General features: G+C 41.4%; 1 long non-coding RNA gene across 1 annotated transcript; it reads right to left on the bottom strand.

The window, feature by feature from the left end:
- Positions 1-7659: 7659 nt before the first annotated feature.
- LOC137351372 (uncharacterized) lies at positions 7660-17692 on the bottom strand. The gene is made up of 3 exons (XR_010969495.1): positions 17591-17692; positions 14934-15223; positions 7660-7951 (listed from the first exon to the last, which is right to left on the bottom strand). It is a non-coding gene; the product is annotated as an uncharacterized lncRNA (long non-coding RNA).
- Positions 17693-17919: the final 227 nt, after the last annotated feature.

The following is a 17919-nucleotide window of genomic DNA, read 5'->3' as shown; positions in this document are numbered from 1 at the left end:
GTGAGGTGAGTGTGACTGCCCTTGACATCAAGGCAGCATTTGACTGAGTATGGCATCAAGGAGCCCTAGCAAAACTGGAGTCAATGGGAATCAGGGGGAAAACCCTCCGCTGGTTGGAGTCATACCTAGTGCAAAGGAAGATGGTTGTGGTTGTTGGAGGTCAATCATCTGAGCTCCAGGACATCACTGCAGGAGTTCCTCAGGGTAGAGTCCTAGGCCCAACCATCTTCAGCTGCTTCATCAATGACCTTCCTTCAATCATAAGGTCAGAAGTGGGGATGTTTGCTGATGATTGCACAATGTTCAGCACCATTCGTGACTCCTCAGATACTGAAGCAGTCCATGTAGAAATGCAGCAAGACTTGGACAATATTCAGGCTCGGGCTGCTATGTGGGAAGTAACATTCGACCCACACAAGTACCAGGCAATGACCATCTTCAACAAGAGAGAATCTAACCATTTCCCCTTGACATTCAATGGCATTACCATCACTGAATCCCCCACTATCAACATCCTAGGGGCTACCATTGACCAGAAACTGAACTGGAGTAGCCATATAAATACTGTGGCTACAAGAGCAGGTCAGAGGCTAGGAATCCTGCGGTGAGTAACTCACCTCCTGAATCCCCCAAAGCCTGTCCACCATTTACAAGGCACAAGTCAGGAGTGCGATGGAATACTCTCCACTTGCCTGGATGGGTGCAGCTCCAACAACACTCAAGAAGTTCGACATCATTCAGGACAAAGCAGCCCATTGATTGGCACCCCATCTACAAACATTCACTCCCTCCACCACCGACACACAGTGGCAGCAGTGTGTACCATCTACAAGGTGCACTGTAGCAACACACCAAGGCTCCTTAGACAGCACCTTCCAAACCCGCGACCTCTACCAACTAGAAGGACAAAGGCAGCAAATACTTGGGAACACCACCACCTGCAAGTTCCCCTCCAAGTCACACACCATCCTGACTTGGAACTATATCGCCGTTCCTTCACTGTCGCTGGGTCAAAATCATGGAACTCCCTTCCTAACGGCACTGTGGGTGTACCTACCCCACATGGACTGCAGCGGTTCAAGAAGGCAGCTCACCACCTCCTTCTCAAGGGCAATTGGGGATGGGCAATAAATGCTGGCCTGGCCAGTGACGCCCACATCCCATGAATGAATAAAAAAAAATACAACCATCTTCCTTTGCACTCGGTATAACTCCAACCAGCGGAATGTTTTCCCCCTGATTCCCATTGACTCCAGGTTTGCTAGGGCTCCTTGATGCCATACTCGGCCAAATGCTGCCTTGATGTCAAGGGCAGTCACTTTCATCTCAGCTATTGGAGTTAATCTCTTTTGTCCATTTTTGAACCAAGGCTGTAATGAGGCCAGCAGCTGAGTGGCCCTGGCAGAACTCAAACTGAGAGTCACTGAGGAGGTTATTGCTCAGCAAGTGCCACTTAATAGCACTTTGACACCTTTCATCACTGAGTGGTACTGAGAGAGAAGGAGCAGGATCGATCTTGGGTTTTTGTTAAGTTCAGTTGAGGTGAGGCGAGCTTCTATACTTGACCTCAACATTCCTGGGCTAAGGAGGACAAATTCACTCAGAATTCCCACTCCTGCTATCCAGTATATCGTGAAAATGCTCATGGGCAGACATTTCTTGAAGTTGGTTGCCATTCCCTGTTAACCATGCCCTAATATGACCCACAACTTCAGGAGAGAAGGGCAGAAAATGGCAAAAAAAATTGGGAATAATTATTGTGACTATGACATATTTCATTACATGGCTTATTGTTAGCAGAAATAATGGGGATGGTTTTAGCCCGACCTGCCAGGCATCAATAAGCTGCACAGTTAAAATAGCCTCTAAAAACTGACCGGCTTGTTTCACCTCCATTCTTGCTCACAGCCACTTTAACTTGGCCATTTTTTTTTGCTGGCAAAAGTGCACTCATGACTCAAAGTGGGAAACCCATTAATAAATGAAAACTGGCTTCTAATTATGTGATTAGGATTTTAATTCGGATTTTAACTGTTGACTGAGTTGGGGCACACTATGGCTGCTCTGCTCAATATAACCTGTTCGGGAAGAATTGGCGGCTCTAAAAGTTAAATTTGAACTTATTTTTGCAGGGTCAGGAGGAACATGAGTGCTCCTCTGGACTTCACATGGAAAATCGTTATCAGATGAAGTTCTGTTGCTGCGTACTTTCCTTCGAGAAATGGAAGAATGGAATATTCTGTGTGTCATCTGCTGGGAGATTTGGTAGCAGCTGAGAGAATTCAAGATCGCAAGATACTTAAGGATGATGAAGGCCATGCAGCCATCTTAATTCATGTATCCAGAAAAACCCTACATTGCTGCATTGAAACATTTCTCAAATGATTCCAAGGTTTTTTTTTATTTCCAAAATATACTTTATTCATAAAAATCTGTAAAAATTACTTTCCCAAACAGTTTAAAACAGCATCAAGTCAAAAAATACAAACAGTGCAAAGATGATCAGTTTCCTTTAATACAATCATGAGTTGCCTCACAACCCTTCCATTTCATTGTCATGCCATATACATTTTTACATTTACAGCACACAAAATTTTCCCGATACAGTTCGAGGGGGTTCCCATGGATCCAGCCCCTCAGTTCAGCTTGGTGGGGGGACCTTACACTGTAGTCTTTCCCCATTGAGCCTTTGCTGCAGCTGCAGCACGTAGTCCTGGACCTTGGAATGTGCCAGTCTGCAACATTCGGTGGTGGACCACTCTTTGCGCTGGAAGACCAGCAAGTTTCGAGCAGACCAAAAGGCGTCTTTCACCGAATTGATAATCCTCCAGCAGCAGTTGATGTTTATCTCGGTGTGCGTCCCTGGGAACAGCCCGTAGAGCACAGACTCCTGTGTTCCAGAGCTGCTTGGGATGAACCTCGACAAAAACCACTGCATCTCTTTCCACACCTGCTTTGCGAAGACACATTCCAGGAGGAGGTGGGCGACCGTTTCTTCCCCACCACAGCCACCGCGGGGGCATTGCGTGGAGGGGGCGTGACTTCGGGCGTGCATGAAGGATCTGATGGGGAGGGCTCTTCTCACCACCAGCCAAGCTACATCTTGGTGCTTGTTTGAAAATTCCAAGGTTTTTGCTTCTATCACTTTTACCCAGAGGTTCTTTTGAAGTGCTGAGCCTGCTCCACATGAAGAAGAGTTTCCTGATATCAGACCACTTTAAGGTTATGCTGGAAATTTCTGAACGAACTGCCTATTTGGAGAGGTGGCCAGGCTTACCAACTGCATTATGGAACTCTGTCTTAATTTAAGGCCTTAAAGAACCTTGTACACTGTGCTCAATGCACTCAAAATTCTTGCGAGTTAAATTTACATGCGCATTGCATCTGCCAGGGAATAGACCTTAGGATCTCAATAAAATGAGGTTCCAGCACCAGAAACATAGCAGTATTATAGCTGCTTCAAATCATGTAATGGCCCCATAGGAAAGAGTCTGGAAATTGGGATTAAAAGGATAGAAATGTCATGGCTAGTAAAATGGCAAAAGCAGGCTTGATAGGGCGAGCAGCCTATTCTTCCTCTCATGATTCTCGAAGCATGGATTTCTCGGTGAGGTTTCTAAATTATGACAAGAAACAGGTTTTCCCCTTGTTTTTTCTCAAGCTGTCCAAATATAACCCAACAGTTTTAAAAATCGTTGTGACTTCTGTGCAATTGATCATGTACGTGCAAAGGATTGTTCCATTTCACAGGTGCAGATTATGAAAATAAAAGAAGTTGCATCTTTCATGTCTTCAGGTTACCCTGATGTGTTTTAAAACAAATTAATTACTTTTTAAGAATTGGCACTGTTACATAGGATGATGTGATACCCAATTTGCATAAAGCAAGATCCTGTGGACAGCAACAATATAATAACCAATTATTTTATTTTTAGTATTGGTTGAGGGATTGGCTGGTTAGGACAATCTGCTGTCCTTTAAATAATATATGTCCACTTGAATAGGTAAATGTAATCATCCTAACCTTCAGTGCTGAGCTCCCTCAATGATGTTCTGAAATTTTAGACTAGATTATGTGCTCAAGTCCTGGAGAGATGCTTTGAACCCATGACCTTCTGACTCAGAGGTAAGAGTGCTACTACTGACACAACTGCCACTTCAAACTGATTTGTTTTTGGTGCATTAAGCATCATCAAAAGCTCTTGTTCATTAATTATGTCTGCTGTGACTATTTACATGTTTGACATGGTCTGAATTTGGTTGAAGTCAAATCTTTGAGTTATTATAAATAGCTTGTATTTACATAAATTTTGGTTTCCTGTTTGGATTCATTGCTCATCTCTAACTTTTTTGCTTCCTTCATTAACATTCCTTTATTTAAATATTTTGAAATCGAAGAAGTTTTGAAATTCACCAATACATTTTATGATTTAGGATGTTTGATAAAGGATAACCAGAACTGCAGAATGTTAATAGATATTGCAAATCCTAATTGGAGCGATTATAATAATCGAAAGAACATCCTTGAATCATATTTCTGGGTCAATGCAAGTATTCTTATATTTCTTCCTGATGTTGAATGCACACTCCACCTTAGTTATTTATTGCCATGATTTATCAGGATTTCAGAGGAATGGGCATTGAGTTCTCATGTTGCCATGGCAACATTTATACTGATTTCAGTGTACCAACTGACAGATCACATTGTAACTAACTACAACAACCATTACATAAATTTATATAGCACTTCAATGTAAAGAGCTTTCGATAGTGCTTCGCAGAGGCTTAAAGCTAATGGATACTGAGCTAGAAAGGGCAGATTAGGAGAAGTGACCAAAGCGTTAGTCTAGAATTGTATTTTGAGGTGGTTTTAAAGGAGGAGAACAAAGATGCAAAGTGGAGATGTTTAGGGATGGAATTCCAGAGAACATTTTAATTTGAGCATTAAGATACTAAGCTAAAAGTTTTTTTCAAAGTGTTGGAGAAATGACATTTTTAATTCTGTGGGGATTATTACATTAGTTTTCATCTACAATTAGCCATAGAACATGCTGGAGTGCAGTTTAATGTGAGTGAGGAAGGCTTTTCCCTGTGGTGCTCATAAATTAGGATAGTCTATGACATTCGTGAAATTATCTCAACATTCAATAGAAATCCTCTGTTTGCTAAAATACTCAGCAGGTCAGGCAGCATCTGTGAAGAGAGAAAGGACAAAAGGACTGGAAATGGTAGACTGATTTTAACTCTGTGTAAGTAAATGGGTTTTGAGTGGGTTAAATTAACTCTGTTTCTCTATCCACAGGTGCTGCCTGACCTGCTGAGTATTTCCAGAATATTCTGCTTATATTTCCGATTTCCAGCATTCGCAGTATTTTGCTTTGGTCCTCTGGATGCTTCTTGTGTTGTGCATATTCAAAGAGGAAAAAAGACAACCATATTTTTCAAGTACTTGTTATAGTGAAAAGGTAACATAATTCTTTATATCACAAAGTACGATGTCAACATTTTGTTATAAATTAGTCCCATTAGCAGTTCAACTAAAATTTTTAATTAATGATGAACTGGTTGTTATTATACCTAATTATATTGCTTTTGTTGTAGTAGGGGCTTTTAGTATGAATTTCTGAATTCTTTTCATGCAGATCCTTGTAAGATATGTTCATTTGTTCTTCGGTTTACAATTCTTAATTGATTGTTTTTACAACATGGCATGATTTCATGTTCATTCAGCTCAGTGAAGAATTGTGAATGTAGTTTTAGATTTAATCCTGTTCGATAATGAATTACCTGGGAAAGCAGTCAGGTATTATTCTTGTTGATGGGGGTTTAGGGACCAGAAATGTGGCTTGCAATTCTTGCTGTTGATTGCAACCTTGTGACATTTGCTGGAAATCCACAGGTGGGATGTTGGGTAAGGTCAGGATCAGGTCAAGCACCTTCCCTAAAGGAGAGAAATGCTATGATGTCCCTAAGGGTTACTAGCCTACCAACACTCACTGCCAGGTTAGGCTCACACATGAAAACTCTAAAAACTATTGGAACACAAATTAATTAATACATACTTCTACTTTTGAACCTGTAATCAATTTTTAAAATCAGTGGTATCAAGAAATGAGCAACTCTTTAAAATGAAATGAACCCAATACAGTACTTACCTAGTGGGATTCACAGCACAGTGGACTTGTGTGTGTTTTTCGAAATTGTTTAGGATGACTCTTCTTAATTCTCTCCCTGCCCTTTTTGTGTCTTTCAACACCATGCATCAAAGCAGAGAAGCCTTGCAGCCTTGGCCAATGCAGTATTGAAACCAGCAACTATGGTGTGTGTTAGAGTGAAATGGGTGACTCTTTCTCTAATTTTATTTCTCTCCTTTAAGGAAGGTGCTTGACCTCTGCTGCAGCAGCAGGACTGAGATGGAGCACTCATGTAGTGAATTACTGGCATGTACCTATAATCTACTACCTCAAAACACATCACATTGGATTCTAACAAACCTTATCACTATGTGGGACAGGCAAAATTCCCTATGATGTTATTTTGGCTGAAGAAATCTTTTACAGTATCCAAAAATACCATTTGGATATAAAAAAGTAATTTACTGTTTTTTCTCGGAGGCATTAAATTCAAGCAAAGCTCATTTCTGACCTGTGACAGATGTTATGCATTTGGCATTAATATACTTATCAAAGGATCTGTCAAATATGTTTATAGCAAACTTAAGGCATGGAATGAATAACTTAATTTATCAGACTATTCCAATGATATTCCAACAGGCAGAAAGATGACAAGTGACAAGAGCCCTGAATTTCATCAGGGGTGTTCTGCTGATCTTCTGTCATAACTTTGACAGGAATCTGGTGGAGACAACCAGAAAATGGCCGACATTCAGTTATGACCACTTCATGGATTTGTGTTTGGTCCTTATACATTGAGATAGGACCAAATAATCGCATAAACCTTATGGAACAAATTACCAAAAGTTATGCAATATCAAAAAACTTTGACCAATGATTTGACATATCCGGGAAATGAACACAGGCATCCCATGTTTGTAGAGAAAGGTGAGTAATTCTGATGGGTTGAAGTTTCCAGTCAATGTTCACATCAATATTTTACCACTAATCACCGACTAAACAGCTACAATATAATAGCAGAAACGATCTACCTAGATCTAGGGACATGGGATCAAAAATTGATATGTGAATGGTGAGATATGATTTTGTAATATTGCCCATGATGAATTCTCAGTGGTATTTAATGTATATAAATGATATAATTAACGCAAACAGTTCAAGATGAAATGAAGAGAATTTTGGTTGATTTACTGTTGTTTCTTGGGTTGATCTTTAGCAGAATTTTTGAGATGAAGTACTTAAAGTGGTTCAACTAGTGACAAAGTTGGATAATGTTTTGCCTGCTGGACCGACACTCCAAAGGAGGTAAATGTGATACTAAATTTAATTGCCCAAAGATAATATCCACCCAAACCAGAGAAACATATATGGAATGGGATAGTCATCCTGTACTTGGAAGAAAATTATTCATTTAGGTTTTCCATCTATGGCTGAGGTTCAAAGGACAATATTTTTCAAATTGGCTCATCTGTCAAAATCTTAAATGATCTGAGGAAATTTAAAATGGCTGTTGGTATGATGGGCAATAAAATAAATTCCACTATTTTCACATTAATTTCACAGAAGAAGCGCAGGGTCCAGGCAAAACCAAGCCTACGTTTTTCGTCAGTTTTCTGCTAACTCATTTTTCAACCTTTACCTTCCTTGATTTTGGATTCTCAAATGTTTTATCTTGAAACGTTCATGGAAGCATCCTGTTGATTACTGCAAGCAAAGATTGACTCTCTTTCATTACCATCTATGACCAGTACCTGAGGCAGAATTCGACAGTCAGCTATGTCCAAGATTTCAAATCAGAATTTTTTAACCAGTTGTATCTGGAACCAAAAAAACAAATCAATTGATCGTTCAAAGAACATTGTCGATTAGTAAAAATTCTGTATTTTTGAATTACACATCCAAATATCATGTATGTGATGTTATCTGATGAAAATCTGTGCATGATCATCACATATTTAATCCTTTAGGCACATCTGTTACCTGATAATATATTAAGGCTTACATACTGCTTTGTAAGCACATTATTTGGATAATTATTGATTCTGCCAAAATATATGCAACATTTCCACAGAATTAATTGCATCTTATCGTAAAAACATTCTCCAAGTGTTGCATTGAAAAGAGCACAACTATCTTCAATTTTTTTTAACTGTCCATATTGAAGGTTAGTACTTTAATCTTTCAGTTGATATTCATTGCTTCTTCTGTCAAGTGTTTGCATCATCTCATGCATTCCAACGCAGATTGCACAAAGGACCTGATTATGTACAATACTTTTCTGTTGTATGCCTGCGTACGCTTCCTCTTGAAATATTCAGCAGCAAAAATGATGTCCAATGCAAGAGCTTTAGCTAGTTTCAGCAGTTTGCTTGAAGAAAAATAGTTCCATTGTTGTTGGCATCAAGATTCTTCCCATTGTACTGAAGTAGTATCTATATTTTGTAGAGTCACCTCTGCTTATGAAATAATCCTGTTTTATTATTACAATTTTTCTGTAGTTTACACTATTCATAACAGTTGTGTAAATCCTCTTGAAATACAAAGCCTATGAAAAAGTTAATATTTTTTGCAGCCAGTCATGTGTCTATGATTAAAATATTCCATCTGCCTGGTATTCACAAGAAACCCTCTAATGCTTACTTCCATTTCAAGATTCAGGCATCTGATATTTATACGCTAACATTTGTCTGCTTCTTTAGCTATCTCCTTTTTGTAAGACATAGATTATCATCTCTAACATTTTACTTCTAACTTCAAGATTTCTCAGCTCTCATGCTTGCTTGAGTGGTCACTCAATAATCTGGTTAATTTTTCTTCAAAAGACTGCATTGATTACAAACTTATGATTTATATTTTTCATCTTCAGGTCTTGCTATTCTTTCCTTCCTCAACGGTTTATGTCTGTGGGACAGCTAAGGTCCTGAACTACTTCGTGAATACTCTACGTGCAGCTTCCTGATCTTTGGACGCGAGCCACACATGGAAGTGCGTTTCCATGGGGGCTTTCCTGTTTGTCTGCCATTGTTCTGGGGTTTACTTGACTTTTCCACTTAAGTTATGGGAAAGTCCCTGCAGAAACCCCTCCTCTCCCACAGCTGTCGATGGACAAGGCTGATTTTTGTGTCATTAATGTCCAGTGTATGCCAGTTCATGGGAAGTAACAGTACAGACAAAGTAGAGACCTTGGGCAGGATTTTCCCACCAATTGAAACAGAGATTGGGATATGTTTCCGGGTGCTGAACCCATAGGGAAACAGTCACTCATTGAGATTTTCATAGTGGCAGCCGGATCCTTAATTGGCCTGGAGACAAGTTCACTGCCCAATTAAGGACAGTGGGTGGACTCTCAAAACTGGAGGGCCAATCAGAGGCCTTCCAGCTTGAAAGGAGCAGCAGACTTTGATGGACGGTAAGTAAGATAGAGGGCACTTCAAGATGGAGGTGTCCTCTCTCTCCAACTTTTTCAAACTTTCTAAATTTAAAACATGGCTTTTGCAGCCAGGCAACCACAGTGGGGTTGGTGGGATCCCCTTACAGGGTGACCTATGGCTGCTCCTGCACCCAGGCAGGTAGGGCGGGACTCTAGGTCTGCCTAGAATACTGGCCCTGACTGGTCTGTCACTGGGAAGTCACCTGCAGGCACTGAAACTGGCCCTTGCAACCTGGGGGAACCTGGGGGCAGACTGGAAAATCCCAGGGGCCTCCTTTAATTGGCCTTAAGTGGCTCCTAAAGAGCCAGATTGGCTACATGTAGGCAAGTAGCCCTGCCACCTACCTCTGCCAAAATGGACCGGAGGCAGGAAGGAGCCGAGGAATTTGCATGCTGGCTGGTGGGGATATTTTTAGCTCCTGCCTACCTCCGATCCTGCCCCTGGCGGGTATCGAAAATCCAACTCTTTAAGACTGAATCTCTAACCTCTGGTGCATGACATGGATTTCTAGTGCCAAGGATGGGTGGGGATGGGATGGGGGTAGACACAGGCAGAAGCTTCAAAATAACGTTATGATGATGCAACACTAGTAATTGTGCCTTCCATGGCACTTTCCAGCCATTACACTGGTCAACTCCAGGTGTGTATTCTTCCCTTAGATAATGGCATCCAGGTTTGCTAGCTGCTGAGCTGTAGACAACAGTTAGTTTAAAGACCCTGTAAGAGGATCTATTCAGCAGCTTCAAGGCCATTCCTGCAATTTTGTTTTCTCTTCTGGCATTTAGATTCGTATACTGCTTTAGACCAGTTTGTGTACCGGTTTTGCCTCTGAACACTGCTGGTACCAATGGGTCGCGCAATGAGAATCTCCCTCTTTGGAGTGCTGAGAAGAAAAGGAAGATCATTGGAGGGATGCCAGGCAGGTTAGGATGTCTACTCACCAGTGTCCATGCACCTGGTCAACATACCACATTTTCGGGTGGGAGCTACAATTCAAAAAGCAAGCTGAGACAGAAGACTGAATAGCACAGCATGCTATATGAATGCTTAACTAACCATAATGTTGATTTGTTCTTTAGAAGTACTCCAATCGTAGTGTGTCAGTGGGACTACATGACAGAAGGCATGCCAGGATGATCATCAAAGCCGAACTGGGTGTGTCTAAAAAGATCCCACCAACCATATTTTCAGCCATTGCTGCACCTAGCTGGCAATAACTGTGCAGAGCTGTCTCCACAAGTTCTGGGACAAGAGAGAAACAAACTGCTGCAAGAACACTTTAAAAAAAAATTTGTTCATGGGATGTGAGCATTGCCTGCAAGGCCAGCAATTATTACCCATCTCCAATTGCCCTGAGAAGTGCGTGGTGAGCCACCATCTTGAACCGCTGCAGTCTGTATGGTGTAGGTACACCCACAATGCTGTTAGGAAGGGAGCTTCAGAATTTTGACCCAGTGGACAGTGAAGGAGTGCTGATGGAGTTTCAAGTCAGAATGATATATGACTTTCAAAATTTGCAGATATGAAACTTGGAAACATTGTGAACTGTGAGGAGGATAGTGTAGAACTTTAAAAGGACATAGACAGGTTGGTGGAATGCATTGACAGGTGGCAGCTGAAATTTAATGCAGAGAAGTGTGAAGTGATTTATTTTGGCAGGAAGAATGCAGAGAGACAATATAAAATAAAGGGTGCAACTTTCAAGGGGGTGAAGGAGCAGAGGGACCTGGGTGTATATGTGCATAAATCATTGAAGGTGACAGGCCAGGTTGAGAGAGTGGTGAATAGAGCATACAGTATCCTATGCGTCATTACTAGGGGCATAGAGTACAAAAGCAAGGAAGTTATGCTAAACTTGCATAGAACACTGGTTTGGCCTCTACTACAATATTGTGTCCAGTTCTGGATGCCACACTTTAGGAAAGATATGAAGGCATTAGAGAGTATGCAGAAAAGATTCACGAGAATGGTTCCAGGGATGAGGAACTTCAGTTACGTCGATAGATTGGAGAAGTTGGGACTGTTTTCCTTGGAGAAGAGAAGGTTGAGAGGAGATTTAATAAAGGTGTTCAGAATCATGAGGGGTCTGGACAGAGTAGGTAGGAAACACTGTTCCCATTGGTAGAGGGATCGAGAACAAGATGGCACAGATTTAAAGTAATTGGCAAAAGAAGCAACGGTGTCATGAGGAAAAGCTTTTTCATGCAGTGAGTGGTTAGAATCTGGAATACACTACCTCAGAGTGTGGTGGAGGCAGGTTCAATCATGGCATTCAAGAGTGAATTGGATTGTTATCTGAAAAGGAAGAATGTGCAGGGCTACGGGGAGAAGGCCAGGGAGTGGCACTAGGTAAATTGCTCTTTCAGAGTGCCAGCACAGACATGATGGGCAAATGGCCTCCTTCTGTGCTGTAACAATCTGTGAATTCTGTGAATTGGAGGTGTTCTCATGCGCCTGCTGCCCTTGTTCACCTGGTTGGTGGACGTCATGGGTTTAGAAGGTGCTGTCGAAGGAGACTTGGTGAGTTGCTGCATTGCATCTTGATGCTGTCACTATATGGCATAGGCTGTCAAAACCAATGAAAGTACTGATTAAGTTTGAGTTCAGCACTGTTTCCATCACCATCCAGGCATGCTGCAATGGTGAACTAGGGGATGGTACCCTGGAGTAACACAGAGGGCAGCCCTCTCTCTGCCACATCCACTCCACTTCAGCAGCCATTTTCCAGATGGTTGGCTGCTCTGTTGTTTACCTGCAGTTTCATGCCTGCACTTTTTGTTTCCCTTCATTTTTCCCTTTTGCTTCTTAATCCTCAACTTGCAGCCATGGTAAAGGTTGTCAATGGACTGACATAAGATCATAAGAAATAGGAGCAGGACTAGGCCATTCGGCCCCTCGTGCCTATTCCGCCATTCAATAAGATCATGGCTGATCCATTTTCCTGCCTGACCCCCATAATCCTTCCCTTCCTTGTAGATCAACAACCTGTCCAACTCAGCCTTGAATATATTCCTTCTTAAATATATTGTCTTGACTGCTGTCTGGGGAAGAGAATTCCAAAGATTAACGACCCTCAGAGAAGAAATTCCTCACCTCCATCTTAAAAGGGAGACCCCTTATTTTGAAACTGTGCCCCCTAGTTCTAGATTCCCCCCACTTTTGAACTGTTTTAATTCTAGCTGTTCTAACTTTTGCCCTCATTTCCTTGTAATTGTCCAGACCATTACCTGGAGCTGTGAATAATTATGCAAGTACATTGACCCATAAAGTTTGAGTGCTATTTGCACATTGTCTTGGAGAGATTAGCACCAGTTCCTAATCAGTTAGAACTGTAAACAAAATATGGATCCTATAAGATATTTAGGAGGAACCTTGTGACTGTATTGCTTGAGGTACTGCAATGTGCAAGGAGATTTGCCTACCAGGAGTCCCCAGGCCATCCCAGTTCTTTCCAGATAGATCATAGGACGTGTAAAATATTAAAACAGCAATTTCAGCAAGAAATGCCTTAAGGATTGCTTAGAGAAAATACTCAATGTTAGTACACCGATCCCTTCTGAGATGTGGTTGAGATACATTTTGGAGGAAACTGTAGCTTGTTAAGCTATACCTGTCATGGAGGTTCTGATGCTGAGACTGAATGGAAAAGGCATTCATTTACTTGTGCTAACACCAATCAACTTGATGAACACAGTGAAAAGAGGACAAGAAACTTGATTAGTAATTCTGATGTAATTTCTGCTAGTAAATATCAGTATTATTTTTTAAAAAGAGGTGAATACCTAAACTATTAAAAGAATATAAATCAATTTATTAGTTACAGATTACATGGATTTTTGGCAGAATTTGTTCTACCCACTCCACAGGACAGAGTTAAAATTGCATTTCAATATGGTTCAAGCTAAAAATGAAAGACAAATTCTCATTTGGATACGTGGCCATGTAAACTACCTTTGGATAATTATCTTTTCTAGCCCTATCGTGCAGAAAACATCATATCAATGGGAAAGTAGCAGCATCCACTGCTTCAATGGATATGTTAAACAAACATACAACAGTTAAGTCCTAAGTTATTTAGACTGTTCCCTTAGCCTGACTACTCCCTTGGTTTGCAGCCATAGCTGATCCCTTCATAGAATTAGGACAGCTGTGAAAGCTGTTAGACATATTTTCGGGGGGTGGGGGTGGGGGGTTCATCCAAAAGTCAAGTTTCCTATAACCTTCAGTATCCTTCATCAACTCAGATTAATCCAATATTTTCACGTTCTTGACTATTTCAATGATCTAATGCTGGAGCGGGCCCATTCTTAGCTTCCTTTGGGTTACTTCATTCGTGCTGAGTTTACTACATCCTCTTTCATCAGGTTAGGGGCCTATTTAAAGAGATTTAATTTCCAGACAGTGACTTATATTTTTACTGACATGCTAAGTCATTCAGCCCCATATTAGACATGTATAATTACTGTATTATGATAGAAAACATAGATAATTACCATAGCAACCACACAGAATGCGTCATAGTTTGTTTCAGTGTGAAATTTACCCTGTGAACATGGCAATCAATGTGGGTAACACAATGTTCAGTCGAGAGAAATCTGCTGCTTAAACTCTCAGTTAAAAAAAGAAATTTAAAGGCCACAACTGGTGTAAATAGGGAACAGATTTGTTTCTCAATTTGGGATTATACAATCTCATGATCAGATTTTCACCGCAGTGTACAGAAGTGCAAATCAATGATCTACTTATATGACACAATTATTTCAACACTTGCTGTTAGGTAAATATGACAATGAAAATAATTAAAGAGCACATCCTAGATATGTCTTTGATGGCTATTCTTAACTTAAAAGTGGAAGCACAAGTCACGTCAAAGGAAACGAGTCAGCGACCACTGGATGGTAAATAAGAATATATGTTGCTAGTTCTTTTGACTACATCACCAATTCTATATTAGCTGGCTATCAGCATATTTTTTTGTAACAGCAATAGGGCAAGTTTACAGATTAAAACTAGTGACCACTTCCTTTTTTATGAAGGTGGGGAAGATTGTTAAAGAGGCTTACCATTAGGAATTTCCATCATACAAGCCAGAAATGTTTGTGTGTAAATACATTTATCAGAAATAATGGTGTACGTTTAGCTTCTTTCTTTTTGCCAGGCAGTATTCTCTGGCCACTGTGTAACTGTTATTAGGAGGTGCAATAAAATGCTTTGAGGTAAATTGTTTTGAGGCAAATTCCCCATTTCATTTGCTTCCTTGCCTGTGGAAAGGCTGCTGACCTCCCCTTAGTAATTTGGGAACTTGCTATATGGAAAAGTGTAGACATGAATAAACATTGTACTGGTATGTGTAGCAACATGCTCTCACCTTATAGTAATTTGTAAGACAAAATGTTTCCTTTCTCCTTGAGCTTCTCCCCCTATCCTACCTTTCCTGTGGGTAGAAACTCAAGCAGAGGTACTGATCCAGAGGCCCCAAGGGTAGCTCCTCCAAGTAGCCATTCTTCATGTGTAAGCCTGAACAATGAGTATGAGCTTGCTCTTCAAGTCAATTAAGCAAACGAGCTGTTTACATCAATTGGGTGGCTAGATGCAGCTTGCCGGTGGGTCTTGCCTATTACCATCTGGCTCCGCACTGAGCTGACCTGCAGGTAAGTCCTGGGAAAAGAGACAAAGGGGAGGGCTGGTGAGCCAGGGCCAACGGTCCTTTTAAGAATCACTGGTGAGGCTGCTCAAGGCCTAGCACCACTAAATGGAGGTTGCATAGTGCGTTCCACCCATGTGTAGATGAATTTCACTCTTCGTCCGACAACCGGCATGATTTGCTTATGCAAGGCTTCTAACACCTGTGGCAGGTGCGCCGCCTTGTAAGGTCTAATTTCTCCCCCCACCCACCATTCTCCACTAAGAACCTAACCTGGGATCTTCCTCGAATCTTAGTGCTATTCCCACAGAACACTTTTAGCCTTCCATCCACTCAAGGAGCTAATGTAACAGCAAATTGGGGCACATTTTTGTGTGCTGATATCAATCATGGGTAAAAATGGGTGGATGCCCAATAGTGCAAGTACCTGCACCTTTTGCATGTTGAATTTCATCTGGTACACACCGAACATTCACGAGATTAAAACTGGGCCCCTATTGCCTTTCTTATTGTTCAGAAACCTTACTATTGTGAAATGATGTCTGATTCACAAGGCTGCCACCCTTTTTGGCATCCTGAATTGGCTTCACTTACACAAAGGAATGTCTGGCTTGCAACCGGTATTCTCCTCCAAACACTTTTGAATCATGAGCTGTTCAGCAACCCAAGCAGTTGACAGCCTGACACCCAACTATGATTTTGTTCCACAGGACCTGTGAGTAAAATTCCCTTATCTGTCATCACAGGTGGCTGCCTTTTGCAATTTTGAGCCAAGTTGTCAGCTGGAGCGAGAAACCATAATTCCATTTTGGTGGGAAGGGAGGGGGACGGAAAATCTTGACGCCTCAACTGATCAAGAGCAGTGTCTGGCGGTCACTGAGTTGCATTCTTTCTGGCTTTGGTGACCAGATACTCCACGTGAAGGGATTTGACAAGAAAACATTTCAACGGAAAATGGGGATAATTATTTGTTTAAATGAAGCATGTTAACAATATAACTTCTTTTAAATGGAGAAAAAGTATCATAGTCGTTAAAGAGTTAAAAGCAAATCTAAAGATTACAGGCAGTACTAACCACTATGTGGGTGGGGGAATTAACCACACAGATATACGTAGATAATACTAATACCTTCCATTAGTTCAACTCAGATAAGAGTTTGAGGAGTTCTCTTTTTCACTTTTTAGTCAAGTGGATTTTTTTTTGCATCCCTGAAAATTTTATGTGTTTTCCCCATGATTGAAAAACATGTTCATCTGATAGTCTTACTAAGTCTATTAAAAAATTGAATGGAGAGTATTATTCCATTGATCTGCCTTTTATTTTGAATTTGGAAATAGTAAATGAGTTTTGTGGTTTTTTTTGATGCATCGAGATTAGATGTAATATTTATTTTTTGACCATATACTCCAAGGTGCTGTTTTGAAGTTGAGAAGTTTAGTGCTGCTTAGTATGCACTCAGAACATGGTGACTGTGTGGTTGTGATGCCACTGCTCACTAGCCATTACACTCTTAACAATAATGGGCTGGATCTTGTTCACCCCCAGGCGTCGGGTTCTCTGGCGGGGGCCTTAAGATGGTTCCAGATGAGGCCCGCCACGGACCTCGATGCCATGAGGGCCCGGTCCGATCCTCCCGGCGAGACTCCATGGTGACCCCCCCCCCCAACCGCCGCTGGGCAATGGGACCACAATTTAAATATTCAAATGAATAAAATTATTAAATTTAAATAGATTTACCCGCGATCTTGAGGGCCCACAACAATCTTTGGCGCAGTGACCGGCACACCTATGCCTTCAGATCCCCATCCGGGGAGGCAGAGTGTCAGATTGGTGGGGAGGGGGGAGGAGGTAAGTTTGTCAGAGCGGCGGGGAGCGGGGAACGGAGTCAAATACATGTAATGGGTGTAGGGGATGGTGAGAAAGGCTGAACCTTAAACTTTGTGCAGTTTGGCGGGAGGAAGGTCAGATGTTAAAGGTAAGTGTTTTGGTGGGGGAAAGGGCAAATAGTTAATGTAATTGTTATTGTGGAGGATGGAAAAGGGGCTTTAGAAATGTATTTATTTAATTTTGGGGGTAGGACTTTAAAAATTTAAATTGAGCAGCAGGGCTGGCTGCCCTTTAAAAATGGCACCAGCACCTGCACACAAGCAGCTGACGCCATTGCCGGAGATGGAAAGCCCTCCCCCTCCACGAGATTGGGCCACCCCGGCTACTTAAATGAGCTGCCACACTTGAGATTGTGGTGGCTCTTTGGCATGCAGCCATATTTTGAGCCCAATATGTGCTGAATGTATAAGTAATAATAAGAACTGGAGGGTCAGAGCACAAACTGATGAATTCAAGTCCTGTTTTCTTTTTGTAAATTATTTCAAATATTTACCTCCTTCCAAACTTTGCTTTAACCATGCTGCCCCAAAGGCTGGGCTGGTCACAAGCTTCTGTTCATCTGTCAATACTTTGTAACTCATCCTAATGATTTATTCTTTTGTTTGTCTTTGCTGCACGGAGGGAAGTACCTGGTATCTGCTTAGCATCAACCCCTGTCAAAATAGCTGAGTTTGGGACTGTAGCAATATTGTACAAAACAGACTGGAGACCAATGTAGTCCAGGATCATAATCAACAGTTAACCAGTTAGAACCAGCAATTGTAACGAACGTGCAGAAATGAAGAGATACTGGAGCAGTGACAAACCCACTCAGTCTGGTGT

This window comes from Heterodontus francisci, chromosome 36, assembly GCF_036365525.1.
Source record: "Heterodontus francisci isolate sHetFra1 chromosome 36, sHetFra1.hap1, whole genome shotgun sequence".
In the NCBI taxonomy this organism is placed as follows: domain Eukaryota; kingdom Metazoa; phylum Chordata; class Chondrichthyes; order Heterodontiformes; family Heterodontidae; genus Heterodontus; species Heterodontus francisci.
This window is presented reverse-complemented; position numbering and strand designations above follow the sequence as displayed.